Consider the following 14,503-nt stretch of genomic DNA (forward strand, 5'->3'; position numbering starts at 1 on the left):
GGCCAAGACTTGAAAAAGAGGCGTCAAGAGCCCAGGGTGCCACTGTGGTCCCCTTGGAGGACACGGCCCGGTGACCCAGGCTCTCTCGCTAGGCCCTAAGGCTCAGATTTCCTCCGCATCCCAACAGCACCCCAACGTGGGGACCAGGTATCTCATACACGAGCCTCTGGAGGATGTGTGTCCAAGCGTTGGCAAAGTCTCCATCAGAGGACCCCTGGGTGCCTGAAGGCTGCTCGTTGTTGGGCAACCGAAAGATAGACATCTTCACTAGCTGCGGGCTAGCAACAGCCACGCTCAATTCCAGGGTCTCCCTCCTGACTTGGCCGGGCATCTCTGCTCACTCCAGGAGTGTCCTCTTCTCCCCTGTGGCCCTCGGTCACCAACGTGGTGTCTCTAAGGAGCCCCTTTTGTGTAGGAACTGGTACAGGAGGCAGAGGGAGCGTGGAGCACAGGTGGTTCTACCCCTGAACTTAGAGATCTGGTTCAACATCCAGAGCCCACGGTCCTCGGTTTCCTGACCTGGGAAATGGGACAGGGGTCTAAGTCAGCTCCTCCCAGCTGTGGTTCCCTGAGTTCAAGTCCGATGCACCCAGCCCAACATAACATTCCTGAAGGAAACCGGTCTGTTCCTCAGGGTGTTTGACCTTGGAGATTTCCTCCGTGGTTATTTCATCACCGTCCTTTCTGTGGGTTAATGACAACTGCCAATCTGCCAGTCGTTGAGATGAGGAGAGCAAAGATGATCTACTAACTCCGCATAGATCTACAGAGTACCTGCTGTTTGCTACAGTTTCCAGGTGTGAGGGCATAGCCGAGCATGGGGAAGATAAAAAATCGCTGTCCTTGCAGAAGCAGACTAAAATTAAAAATCTTAAAAAGGAACTTCTTAAAAAAAGTTTTTAAAAGTTTGATGCAAGGTGATAAATGCTATCTGGAGGAAAAGTGGAAAGAGTAGAAAACACGCAGGGAAAGGGGCTGTGACTTTCAGAAAGGTGGTCTGGGGCTGCATTTGAACCGGAACTTGAAGGAGAAGGAGATGATTATGCAGCGGTCTGGAGAAAGAGTGTTTCCGGAGCGGGAGCCAGCACAGAGGCCCAGAGGCGGGAGTCTGCCCAGCTTGTAAGAGGCTGGGGAGACAGACTAGTGAGAGAGGGAAGGGGACGGAAAGGGTGAGGAGAGAGAGGTATCAGAGCCCAGCAAGCGTTCCGGCTGCTGACCTACAGCAGCGGTCCCAGGACCAGTTGCATAAGACGCTTTTTCCATGGATGGGAGTAGGGAGACTGGGATGAGTCACAGAAGGACACAGCCTGGACCCCTCATGTGCAGGTCACAGGAGGCTCCGCTCCTGCGCTGAGCTAACTGGAGCACAGGCGGTGACGCCAGGTGTGGGGAGCGGCTGAGCACCCAGACGAGGCTTCACTAGCTCCCTGGGCTGCCTGCCCAGCTGTTCACTTCCTGCTGTGCGCCCGGTGGGTGGACCTGGCCGCCAGGGTTGGGGACCCCGTCCCACAGGCGCCTGGGCACAGTTCCTGACACACAGGCTGCACAGAGGAGCAGAGTGGGATCTGGAGCTGAGGCCAGGCTCCTGGGGAGGGCATAGGTGACCACTCAGCTCCCGCACCTGCCTGTGCCGGGACACTGCAAGGCCTCTCAGGGGAAAGGAAAGTGCAGTGGGGCTAACGTACGAGGTTCATCATCCCCGGAGGTGCTCTCCAAGCGCTTCCGGTAGGAATGGGGACTGCGGGTCTCAAGAGTGCTCTGAAGGAAAGCTGGGTCAGGCGCTAAAAGAAATAAGGTCTCAGGGGCCAGGCAGGCAGGCTGGTTCCTGTCCCCGGCAGGACTTGGGTCAGTACAAGCGAGGTGGGTATGTGCTCTGGGCAAGACTGCCCGCCTCTGTGACCCCAGGCCCTTCTTCTGTGCCTCCTGAAACCCACAGGGGGATTGGATAAGATGGTGTGTGCTGCCCACCTGGGCGAGGTTCCTCAGGCGTGCACGTCCTGCCCCGCGGCTGTCTCCCTCACCACTGTCGTCCCCGCGGGCAGACCCCAGCCTGGGGAAGGAAACACAGGCTCTACGGGGACTCTGACTCCACCAGCTCTCTGAGGGAACATTTACAGCAAGAAAGAGCTCGAGACCCCAAAGTCTTAAAGATAAAGCCCAACCAGGTGGTCACCCCCTGTACTGCCTGGCACCCCGAGAAAGAGACTAGAGTGGGTTCCGAGATGGGGTGCTGGAAACCGGCATTACTAACCTGTGCTTTCACGCACCTTCCCATCGTAATGAATGCTCGTTTCAGTGGAGCTGAATATTTCCTTTTGTCTACAGTAAGAGGACAAACTGGGGTTCAAAATCACCCTGAGTCAAGTAGCTCCAGGTCTGAGTTCCCTGCTTCTGCCTGAGTAATTCCTTGGCAACAGGGTCGGTCTTCATGTTCCAGAGCAGCCCTGTCCAACGGGGCCGTAATGAGGCCACGTAGGTCCCCTTTAATTTTCCAGACGCCACATTTTTAAAACTAAAATGAAACCATGAAATTAATTTCAGTGCAACCTTTTGTTTCGACTGACCTATGCAGCCCACACTCGAAATATCTGAATCCAAGAGTCTGTGCTCCTCGGCGGCAGGCTGAGCAGGTGCAGCGCGTCTCCGCTGAGGAGCTGTGACGGTGGACCTCCACCGTGACTGAATGCCCTGAGAGAGAGCCCAGTTCAGGTCCTACAGATCTGACCTTGGGACCACACCCGGTGCCTGGCCCCTTTCTTGTGGCTCTTGCCCCACCGCCCCCTCCTACCACAAGCCTCTGCCTTGGCGCCGGCCGACCCTGTACAGACTGAACCTTCTGAAATCGTGAGTCCAAATAAACCTTCCCTCTTTTCAAATGTGACCGTCAGGTGTTTTGTTCCGGCAGCTGGAAGCTGACCGATGGATATGCTATGATTGAAAATGTTGATTTCTGCAGTCCAAGCACTCCAGATACACACCAGAGTTTCTACATAGCAGAAAAGAATATCCATTCTTAAAGTGAAATCGGTAAAATCAAATGAAATTTAAAATTTAATCCCTTGGCCCCCAAATAGCATGGTTTGTACTAAACAACCACACGTGGCCTCCGTGTCTCCCACTTGGGGTCCCAAAGGTCACATCTCAGAGAGGTTCCCCGGCCAGGGCAGCCTCTGGCATAGGGCATCTGGTGCCTGGCACCTGGGAAAGACATCTGCAGACTGTGGCCCTGAGCACTGAGTGGGCACACACCACGCACACACAATCCACTCACTCACTCGGGCTCACACGAGTTCACCAGGCCTCGCTGCGTAGGAACCAGACGCACCACAGAACCTCAGGGGCCCTTCTCTGGGGTCCTAGCGCACAGCCCTCTGCACCTGCCCTCCTCCCCCTAGCCCAGCCCAGCCCCTCCTCCCCGCTCCCTCGTCTCCCTCTCCCCACTGGGCAGCCGCCAGCCCCCTGGAGGCTCCCTGGAGGGTAGAAGGTTCAAGGTCCCCAGGAGGAGAGAGTGGAGTACAGAGAGGAGATGGAAGACAGACAGCAGGAGGCCCACGGACTAAGGAGAAAAGGAATGAAAGAGAAGCCATAACAACCTGCACGGGAGAAAGGCACGCGGTCTCCACCTGCCTGGCAACACAAGGGCTCCCGGGACGCGGATGTTCCGTGGTGCCCAAGAACACAGACAGCAAGAGAGGCTGGTGAGTCTGCTCCACCACTGGGCTGGGCAGGCGCTGCCTCTGCCTGTCCCACGGCCTCGGAGAGGCTCCACGCCCTGCCCAGGCCTTTGTACTTGACGTTCCTCTCTCTGAGCTCCTCAGGAGGTGCGCCTGCCCCACTGCCACATCCCCCGTCCCTGCCCCAGGGTTTCCAGCACCGGAAGCCACATACACTTCTCCCTGAACTCCCATGAGCCTGGGGCCTGCTGCCCAGCCCACGCCCACCCCATCCCACCTCCAGGGTCTACTTCCTCATCCCGTCCGGCAGATCAGAGGAGCTGTGGATGAAATCACCATCTCCCTGCGCTACCCTGGGTGGCCGTGGTGGGCAGTTTGATCTCTCTGGGCTTGGCAGGAGCGCACGGTGGCCCACACCAGCCATCACCACAGCCCCAGGAGCGAGGGGCATTGTTATCACCCCACTGTGGAGATGAGAAAAATGAGGCAAAGAGGGGCCAGGCCTGTGCCCAAGTCACACAACTCAAGTTCGGCAGAGCCAGGATTTGAACCCAGTTCTACCTGCATTTTGCACTGTAGCCTCCCGGTGAACCCCGTGCGGGCTGCTCTGGGGACAATTCCCTATGAGAACCACTGCATTCATTCTAAACTCTATGACACATTCGTCCTGAGAAGCTCTGGCAGTCAGAACGTGACCTCCTCTCAGCCTCCAGCCACCAGGAGGTGACCATTCTGAAGCCACACTGCTCCCTAATGCCCTGGGCAGCCCCTGGCACCCCACGGCTCAGACTGTGGGCAAGCAGGGTCCCCCCAACTGGCCCCAGCCTGAAACACCTCCAGGTCTGCATGACTAGGGTGATTTTTTTCCCCTTTGCTTGAAAATGCTAACCGTGAACGGATTTATTTCAACCCAAATCACCTTTCTCTGTTTCCCGGGGAGAGTGTGACAGCCTACCAGGCCTGTAATTCTTCTCTCCCGAGTTCATATTTGCTAGAGAGAAATGGTTTCCTGTGTCACACCAAGGATGCAAGGAAGAGAGGAGGGGGCAGAAAAGAGAAAGGAAAAGCGTGTGTGTGTGTGTGTGTGTGTGTGTGTGTGTGTGTGTGTGTGTTCAGTCAGTCAATATTGCACATAACTTTGTTTCCACTAGTTAGTACAATTACAATCGCAAGTCGGGTGTAAATCAAAGTTCCTTTAAATTTCACCAGGAAGATGTACACACGAGGCTCTGTACCCAGCAAGTGCCAATAAAAGATATGTGGTCGCCTTTGGCAGGAGAGGCAGAAATAAGCAATTTAGGATCTTAAAAGATAAAAGATAATAAAAGTAATTAAGATAATTAACCACCCTGAAGAGAGAAGAATTTACTGCTGTAAATTTTCTATTTTGTTTCGCTTGGCAATATCCCAGCTGCCACTCTGCTTAATATACAGCACATCGAGTATCTGAGAGTCTTCTGCTGTCAAAAAGCATATATAATAAAAATTTTAAGAGAAAAAGAAGGAGGGGAAAGGACAGGAAGTGCAGTGATGGTTCTCTAGACGTTTGGCTTCACTGGGTTTGGAGTCAGGTGGCCCACACGGCAGGGCCAGGCTGTCCCCGCATCCGTCCGCGGGCTGGGAGCTGGGGTGCGTCTGTCTCCCCGGATGCGATCTCCACAGCCCTACGGGGGTCTCGCCCACCTTGGCCCCCAGCGTCACCATCCCTCGTCAGCCCTGTCTCCCTCCTGGACGGTCAGCCTGCCAAGGTGCCCAGGCTGTGGAATCCCACTGTGGCCGTGTCCTCTCCCGCGCCTGGGCCTCCAGATTCAACCCCGATTCCTGGTCTGACATCTGAGCCCGGTGGCCGCGACCACGGTGCCCGTCTCGGCGCGGCCCCAATCTTCCGGCTGCCTCAAGAGCGGGCACTGCGAAGTCTTGCTGAGGAATGTGACACTTCTCCCAGGATCCTCTGCCCCGGGATCACCTGCTGGTGCCTGTCACCTCCTTCAGTCAATCCAGGCATTCGGACTATGCTTCTGGCAGATCCCCACGTTGGGACCCCAAGGGCACCCCCTGCTCACCCCCTTGTTGCCTGTGCTCTTCTGACAGGTCCGTGTTAGTTGGACGATTATTTGGTCCTTGCTGTGTACCATCTCAACTCTGCAGATGGAGAAGTGTGTTCATGTAGCCACCCAAAAAGTGATTTAGTGAGCGCTTACTATATTCTGGTCGCTGTTCCAGAAAATACAGTGGCAAAATAAAGGCACAAAATACCTACCCTTGTGATACTGAAATTCTGGTGGGAGAAGGAGGGGGAAGCGACCACAGACAATGATTAAGGAACAGATAAATATACACAGTGACAGGCGGTAATGAGGGCTAAGATGAAAATATACCCTAGAAGGGAAAGAGTTGAGCAGAGAGAGAAAAAGGCACTTAGCTGGAAGCCTGGCTTTCCTGGTAGAGGTCTCAGCAAGTGCAAAGGCCCTGGGATAGCACTGACTCAGGATCATAGGAAGAGCTGCAAGGGGCCACAGGGGCTGGAGCAGATTGGAGAGACGGATGGCAGAGGTCAAATCACACAGGACTTTAGAGACTACTTGGGGGCCACTGGAAGGTTGAGGCAGAGACATAATACGGTCTCTTTTCCTGTCCACCAGCTCACCCTAGGCTGTTCTGTGAGAAGCAGATTCAAGGAGGAAGAGGAAGAAGGGGGAGACGAAGGAGGAGTCAGCTGCCCAGGCCACAGGGAGCAGCGTCTTGCGCCGACGGCCAATGCCCTGAGCACGTAATAGCCACCGGCGCTGTGTGGTTGTGGACATAGTGCGTCAGACGTGCGGAGCCTGCACCCGACAGACTGAAGTAGTGAGAAGGACAAGGTCACGTCAGGGAGACGACGCACTCTGGTTCTCTCAAACAAGTTGTGCACCAACTGTTTGCCAAGCCCTGGTTTAATGACAGAACCGCTCTTGTCTCACGAGCCTCCTCACCGACCGCGATGGACGGATGGACTGGTGGATGAATAAACAGACGGCCTCTGTTTGCAACGGTCTGGCTGGGACTTTTTGTCTTTCAGCGCCGTCAAATCAATGCGCAGTGGGTAGAGAGGGTGCTGGGAACAGTGCATGCAGACCATTTCCGCGCCAGCGAGACGCGGGAGGACCCGCTGTCCTGACACAGGGCCGGGTGGCAGCCCAGTCCATGCAGCACCGAGCTGCAGGGCAGCGATTCCAGGCCAGGGCAGGTTCACGGGGACCTGAGCCGTGACGAGGTGAGGAGCTTCTGTGATGAGACAGCCCGGACCAGAGGAGCAGGCAGGAGGAGGAGAGGGCAGGCGAGAGCGCTGGGGAGCGGGAGATGAGGCGGCGCTGGGGCAGCGCCCGCCCCGCACGCAGCCATCCTGGAGCTGGGCTCTCTCGCCGTCCACCCAGGCGTCTCCTCTGGGACCCGCCGGCTGCCACCCCTCCCCATCTGTGCCCCAGGGAGGAGCCAGCCCGGGGAGCCTGCCCAGCACCGTGTAAATCTGGGCCCACGCGAGGCGGGGCCGGGGTCCCTGTAATTAGACTTCAAGTGGCCCCCATAACTCAGGCGCTAATTACCTCGCCGGCTCCTCAGCTCGGCCCTCGGAGGCAACCAGCCCGTTTCCTTGGCAGACCGGCCCATAAAAATCCCTGAAAGCACATGGATTTACTGTATTTATTTATTTATTGGGATTTGGAGAAATACACCTAGTACCCAGGGGCCTGGGGATGAGGGGACATAATTTTGAAACGCAGATCATTAAAATGAGGGAGAATTATAAGAACGAGTTGGCAGGCTCCGGCTCATCAGACAGCGCAGAGGATGCAGCTGGTTATTTGTTAATTACGGGGCTGAAGAGACCCAGAGGGAAGACGCCCCGTGGGGACCCGGCAGGGGCCCTGATCCCAGTCCCTTCCCAGCAGGCCTCTCCCTGGCCCTGCTTATGTCAGCTCGAGGTTGTTCTCAGCTTTCCGAAGCCGCCCAGGTCCAGGCCTGCTCACCCGCTCCGGGTCCTTCCCAGAGTTTCTCTGAAGGAATGTGGTCCCTCGGTGTGGACTGCAAGGGGACAGGGCACAGTGGTGGGACCAGACCCCCAGGGTGTGTGACCTCCAAAGTACGGGGCCTGAGATGCCCAGGAGTTGTGGGCTGGGGCTGCAGGGAGCCATTCTCACTCCGAGCGGAGCAAGGCCCTAAGCCATCAGACCACCCCTTCTCAGGACAAGCGGGACAGCGAGGTTCTGGGAGTTTCCGGAGCCACCAGGTGCGTGTTTTGGAAGAGGAGAAACCAGCTTCGAAGGGGCTGTATTGGGGGAAAGTGGAATTTGAAGTGCTCCCGTCTTGGTTTGATGGCCTGGGCTCGGCTCCCTTAACCTTTAACCCTATCTGCGCATCTGAAGACTGGGAGAGTCACATCCGCCTCCAGGGAACCCCTGGGGTAGCCCTCACAGAGTACCCAGACCGAGCACAAACCCTGGCACTTTACAGCGGTGTTACGGCTGAGGTCAAGAATGACCCCCAAACTCTCAAGTGCTCAGAGGCAGGGTTCTTGGAAGGTGAGGCCATTATTGGGGTGCTGTGCTAATCGGCGGCCTGGTCATGGGGGCGCTGTACTCCTGCGTCGAGAGGCGGGGCCTGGTCAAGAGAGGCGCCCACTGGAGGCGTGGCCGGCAGGGCCCATCCCCCCTCGGTCTTCGGTCTCTCTGATTCCCGGCCACCGTGGTAAGGAGCAGCTCTCCTCCGCCCGGCCCTCCCACCGCGCTGCTTCTGTGGCTAAGCCAGTGGAACGCGGACTGGAACTTCTGAACTGTGACCCAAAGTAAAGCTCCTCCTTAAATTGTACATCGCAGATATTTTGCCCCAGGGACAAAGAAAGTAACTAAGACAAAGTGGCATCTCGATTCCGCTCACAACAGGCAGGACACACTGTCCTTGGCTCAAACACACAGAGAGAAAACGGAGCTCAGAGGCATTCGTCTCTTGCCTGAGGTCAGAGGTGGCCAAGAACAGGGCCAGCACGCACGTTCCCCATCCTCCCACCTCCAGCTGATGGCTCCCACACCTGTACAATGGAAGGGCAGGCCAGTGTCACCTCAGAAACCACTGGTGTGTGCAGGGCAGCTGGCTGCGTGGAGAGAAGGGAGGAGAGAAAAGGGCAGATGTGTGGTAGGAAAGATGGATGGGTGGGTGGATGGGTGGATGGGTGGATGGGTGGATGGGTGGATGGGTGGATGGATGGGTGGATGGGTGGATGGACTGATAAAGGTATGAACAGTTGCTTGAGTTGGAAGGTGTTCACATGTGGGAGAGGGGGTGTGGGAGGCAGGAAGATATGCCACAAATGCTATTTCTCTCTCTAAAGTCCAATTCTACCTCTGACTAGTGATTGTTTCCCTATCAGCACGTCACACTCAGGTCGACAAAACTCCTGCTGCTGCCCCACACTTGTGTGCCCCTCTGCTGAGTGAGAAGCCCAAAGGAGACTTCACTGGTTCAGGAGCAGAGGGGAGAGGCGGTCCCTGGGGCTTCTCCTATTAACATATCCGTGCAGGCCCAGAGCCCCGGGGCTTGGAGACGTAGATTTCCCGAAGCAAATTATTCATTTTATAACATTCCTTCCCCACACACACCTAAGAGGGGGAAATGTATTCTGTTTCCTGTACTTTGTGTCAGAAAGCACCCGTTCTGAGCGCCTCTTGCTGAGGAGAAAGCTCTTGGGGAGGGGACTGGGCCACCAGGTCCCACCTGCAGATCTCACCAGAATTTTTTCTGCGGCCACCCAGCCCTCAGGGCTCCACTCCACACCCATCTCCCTGAGCCTCAGGTCTGCCCCAGACTCCAGGGAGGAGGCCTTGGTGGGGGACCTTCGGCCCACAGCTATTTGCAGAGCGCCTACTGTGTGCTGAGCACAAGTTGGGAAGGGACGCAGCACAGGAATCCAGCAGAGGCTGCTTCGAGGGTCATGGGGGACAGAGGGCAGGCGTTCCGGCTGGGGCCTGGCCAGCCCCTGAGCAACCTGGACACCCTCACCGCCGTCACCCACACGACAGGAGTGATGACACCCAGTCCAAAGCAGGCCCTGCGCGCAGCAGCTCAGCTCTCAGGGGTGTGCACCTCCCTGGAAGTGCTGGGGTTTTGAGGAAGATCTTGTAGGGAGGACTCCAGGACCGTGCTGGTTTTAGACCCCACCTCTCCCTTTTCTTGCTGTATGAACTTGGGTGAGTCACACTCCCTCTTTGGGCCATGGCGGCCCCCATCTAAAAATGTCTAGGCTGGCTTAGTTCTTTACCTTTACACCTAAGCTCTCCAGTCTTTTTCCTGTTCCTCTTTAAAAATTAAAAAAAAAAAAAAGGCTGGCCTCCACATTTTCATACATCATTGCATAAAAGCCTTGAGCCAACCCTGAGAGGCAGAGCCAGCCATGCCCCCATTTTACAGGCTACAAAACTGAGGGGCTGAAGAATTGCACGTCAATGGCTCTTGTGGGGAATCCACACTCAGATGTGTCTGCTTGGCCCCAGGCCCGTTCCCTGTGCTTTCTCTCTTCCTCCTGAGTGCTATGAGGATACTTGCTGCAGGAACACCACCGCCCAGAGTGGGCTTGGACTCACTTCTCCGGTACCTCACTGTCCAGCCCTGCTTCTGCCTCTGCCAGTCCTTGGTAGCGTCGCTCCAGTGTGAGGGGCCAGGGGTCCCCAATCCACACTCCCAGGACAGCTCGGCTGAGTTGCAATGGAAAACTGCTTTCAAATCCCTCTCTCTCTCTCTCTCTCTCTCTGGATAGAACCCAGAGCCTTTGAACTGAGCTCCATCCCCAGCCTTTTTTGTTTGAGACAAGATCTCACTAAGTTGCTGAGTAGTCCAGGCTGGGTTTAAATTTTCAATCCTCCTGCCTCAGCCTCCCAGAATGCTAGGATTACAGGTATGCACCACCACACCCATCTCCTAAAATTTCAGGAGGAAAATATTCTGCAGTCTTCCTGGACTTCCGCCGGCCAGGGGAGGTACCCTTTCGGAGTCTGCCCTGGAGAGTGCTAGCTAGGACACCAGTGAGCGGGTGACCGTTGGCAGTGATGAGAACGCCAGAACTGTGGGCGCAGGGGCACTGCCGGGGGCAGACGCAGCCCCCTGCCTCACCTCCTCCTGTCCTCTTCCACCCCTTCCCAGCAGCCCCGTCCTAAAGCTGGGGTTCTCGTGCTCATGCTGCCCTGCAATCCCTCCCTGGGTAACTGAACAACAGGTCGCTCCCCATCCACAAAACGGCAGCAATGAGCGCTTTGACCAGCGAACGCCACCACCACGGGCTGCAGCGTGTGGCTGCTGGAAGCCTCCGTTTCTGTGCCCTGAAGCAGATCCTGAATGGTGACGAATGCCGGGCCACTCTGGGCATCTACTGCCCTGCCAGGCAGGAGGCCCCTGTGCCAGCTGCTGCCAGCTCCCAGGGTGGAAGACAAGATGCAGAAGACAGGCTTGGGAGCCTCAATTCCCACCCCGCCGCACTGCAAAACTTTAAAAAACCTATGCATGGATGCTGAGATTTAGATTTTATGTAACTTTCACAGAATAGTCTTCTGATTTTTTCCAATGATTTAGAAACGTACAGGTTAGTTTTAGCTCTCCGGTCCTATAGAAACAGTGGCCTGCTGTGGCGGGCAGACCTGCGTCACCCGGCCGGGGGCGGCGGCCTGGCCTGTGGCCCCCATCAGCGTGCATTTTCTCTGTGGTCGCTGACATCAAGCCTCAGAAAGGTGACTTGAGGTCGTTTGCCCAACATCAGATTTATTTCCAGTGGTTCATCTGTCTGAACCCACCTAGCCAGCTGTTTGGGGGGCCGTCGGTTTGGTTTTTATTTGAGAAAAGGAATTACAGTTTTTGTTTCTTTGACGCACCAATGGGTGAGGAAGATTGCAAAGTGGATTGTTCGCTTCTGCTTTTAAAAATAAAATTCTGTACTTTATATTCACATACAATAAAAATAAATTATAATAGAAGGACTGAAAATTGAAAGGTTGGATCTCTCTCTCTCTCTCTCTCTCTCTCTCTCTCTCTGAAATACTAATCCGTTCAGTTGGCAGTTCTTTATTGAGGCACTACTACATGCTGGGAGAAACTACACAGCTATACTACAGATATGGAAGGGATCAGGAGAGCAGAGCCCTTGCCCCAGGCCCTACTCCGGAGGTGAAGTTAATTAATTAATGCAAGGTTCCTTGCCTTATCCGTAAAGAACTTGCACATGAACACACACACACACACACACACACACACACACACACACACGTGAGTTTAATTTTCTCTTCCTTTTTCCTTTCGTCTTCCCCCCCCCTCCCCCCTCCCTCCCCCAACATGTCCGACCCTTTTTCCTGGGTCTCACGTAAGTGGCTAAGGTGTCCAAATTGGGCTCACACTTGAGATCTTCCTGCCTCGGCCTTGCAGAGTTCGTCATCGTGGCTGGCCGTGTGTGTATTTTGCTTCAGATGAATTAGATCAGCAGTCAGCAACCTTTTTGGCACCAAGGACCAGTTTCATGGAAAGCAATTTTTCCATGGAGACAGGATGGGAAGGTCGGTTTCAGGGTTACTCGAGCCCATTACATGAATGGAGCATTTCTTCATTCTATTTATTGTTACTGCACGGTGCACCTTATTTATATTATCGTTACATCGCACACTTTATTTCTATTATTTCACATTAGAACTTCACGGGTGCAGTTCTCCGGCTCCTGTGAGACTCTAAGGCCGCGCTGATCGGCCCGGACGCAGATGCCAGGGATGGTGCAGCCGTCAAGGAAGCTGCCGCAGCCAGCTCACTGCTGACCCCCTGCTGCGTGGACTGAGCCCTCACAAGCCACAGACCCGCATCCTAGCGAGCACAGAGTTCTTCATGAGGAGCGACTTTTCCTTTACTTTAACCATGGGTCTGGGACTTCCTTCCATTTCAACAAATGCAAACATTGGCCCTGTCTTTCCTAAGCAGTGGAACGGTGCTGCAGCACCCTTCGGGTGACCCCCACCCTCCGGAGGGCCTGCCGGTTGCTTCCTGCTTTTCCACTCTTGCGCTGAGTGCGGCCGCAGACCTCCCAGAGCACAGGCTCGCTCTGCACAGTGTGGGAGGAAGGCAGAGAGACCCCCTCAGGGCCCACTCCGGCTCTTCAGCGCCCCTCCAGGAGCCGTGGTGGAACTGCACGCCCCTGCCACTCAGGACAGAGGCGCTCAGCCCTCATCTGAAGGTCCACTGTGGACCAGGCCTGGGTGTGCTGCTCTCCTCCTTCTGCGGCCATGGGACCAGCCACACCCCTGCAGTGAGCACTTTGTGTAGAGGTTCTAAACCACAGGAAAAAGAAATTGGAGGCAGGACCTCCTGCTGCCCTGCAACAGACGTGCAGTGCAAGCCAGAAATAAAATGCAGCTTCACACTGCTGAGAGTTGGGGGGCTACTTGTCACACGGCACAACCCAGTTTTTCTGACAGATACAAGCTACCATAATTCTTCTATTTCAAACATAGAGAGGACTACATTCATTGCTTCTAACCAGGTATACAATTTTGATGGTTCCCTATAGCCCACAGGTGAGAATTCAAGCTCGTCAGCATGTTATTGGAGATACTGGTTTTTCCGTAACAGCTCAGCAGCTGTTTCAGTCTTATTTCCACCACAGGTTCTCTGTACCTTAGCCACATGGAAGACTTCCTGTCTCTACACACTGCCCAGCTGGGTTTATGCCATTCCCAACCCCTGGACTCTGCTTCCTGGCTTTTACTTCAAGAACTTCTCACTCATCTTTCGATGCCCACTTCAGAAAGTGCCCAACTGCCAGGCTCCGCCCAGCCCTCCCAGGCTGCTACTTCCTCCCCAGGACCTCTGCAGCACTGCAGGGACTGCACCGTACTCTTACGATCTCTCTCTCTCTCTCTCTCTCTCTCTCTCTCTCTCTCGCTCTCTCGCTCTCCCTCTGTGTGTGTCTTTTGGAAGGAGGAATTGACTCCTGTCCAGCCCCTGGGTCCACAGGCAAAAGTAACACCATCATGAGAAAGGTCATTAAAAATATTTAAAATAAAGCCTTAACTATTTCGAAGCCATGGGTTTGGGGCCAGAGATGGCTGGACGAGCGGGCAGTGTGCCGAGGCCCCTCTTCCCTCCCGCATGAACCTGCAGCAGAGCAGCTCAGTCGGGGTGGAACTCCTAAGCCAGGGCGGTAACGGGTGGCTGCATTTGGAAGCCAGGTCTCTCAAGGGGGCCGGAGCGTGGGCCTGGCCCTGTACGGCTGGTGTCCTCCTAAGGAGAGGGGATTACAATGCAGCCATGGGGGAAGAAAGACTTTGAGAGGTGCAGGGAGGAGGTCAAGGACGGGCCTCAGGGGACACCACCACCCACACCTGGTCCTGGGCTTTCTGCCGCAGAAGCCACTGGGCCAAAGGGCCTAGGTCACAGCAGCCCGGCCAACTAGTGCCATCCTGGAAGCCATTCAGCAGGGAGTGAGCGTGCGTCCTGCCCTCCTCCTGGGCCCAGGTGCGGGCCTGAAGGCAGCTAAAGGCCACAGAGGCCTTTTCTTAGGCCCAGGCTGCCCCCTGGGCAGGCACCGCTAATCCTCCTTTGAGTACTCTCCCGGCTGTCTCCCTGTCTGTCTTCTCCTCCAGCCAGGCGTCCCCTGGGTGGGGCAGTGAGGGCCAGGACTCAACTTCAAGGGGCCAGCGGGAAGATGCTTTAGGTGGATTATGCTTTGGAGGCATCTATAGGGCTCTGGGAACTTGCTGGTCACAGGGGATCCTTGCATCTCCCCATGTGGCCCAACAGCTCCTCCTGCTGTGGAGGTGGGGGGGAGGGAAGGG

The sequence above is a fragment of the Fukomys damarensis genome, unplaced genomic scaffold (assembly GCF_012274545.1).
Source record: "Fukomys damarensis isolate Sample0158 unplaced genomic scaffold, DMR_v1.0_HiC HiC_scaffold_12, whole genome shotgun sequence".
NCBI lineage: Eukaryota > Metazoa > Chordata > Mammalia > Rodentia > Bathyergidae > Fukomys > Fukomys damarensis.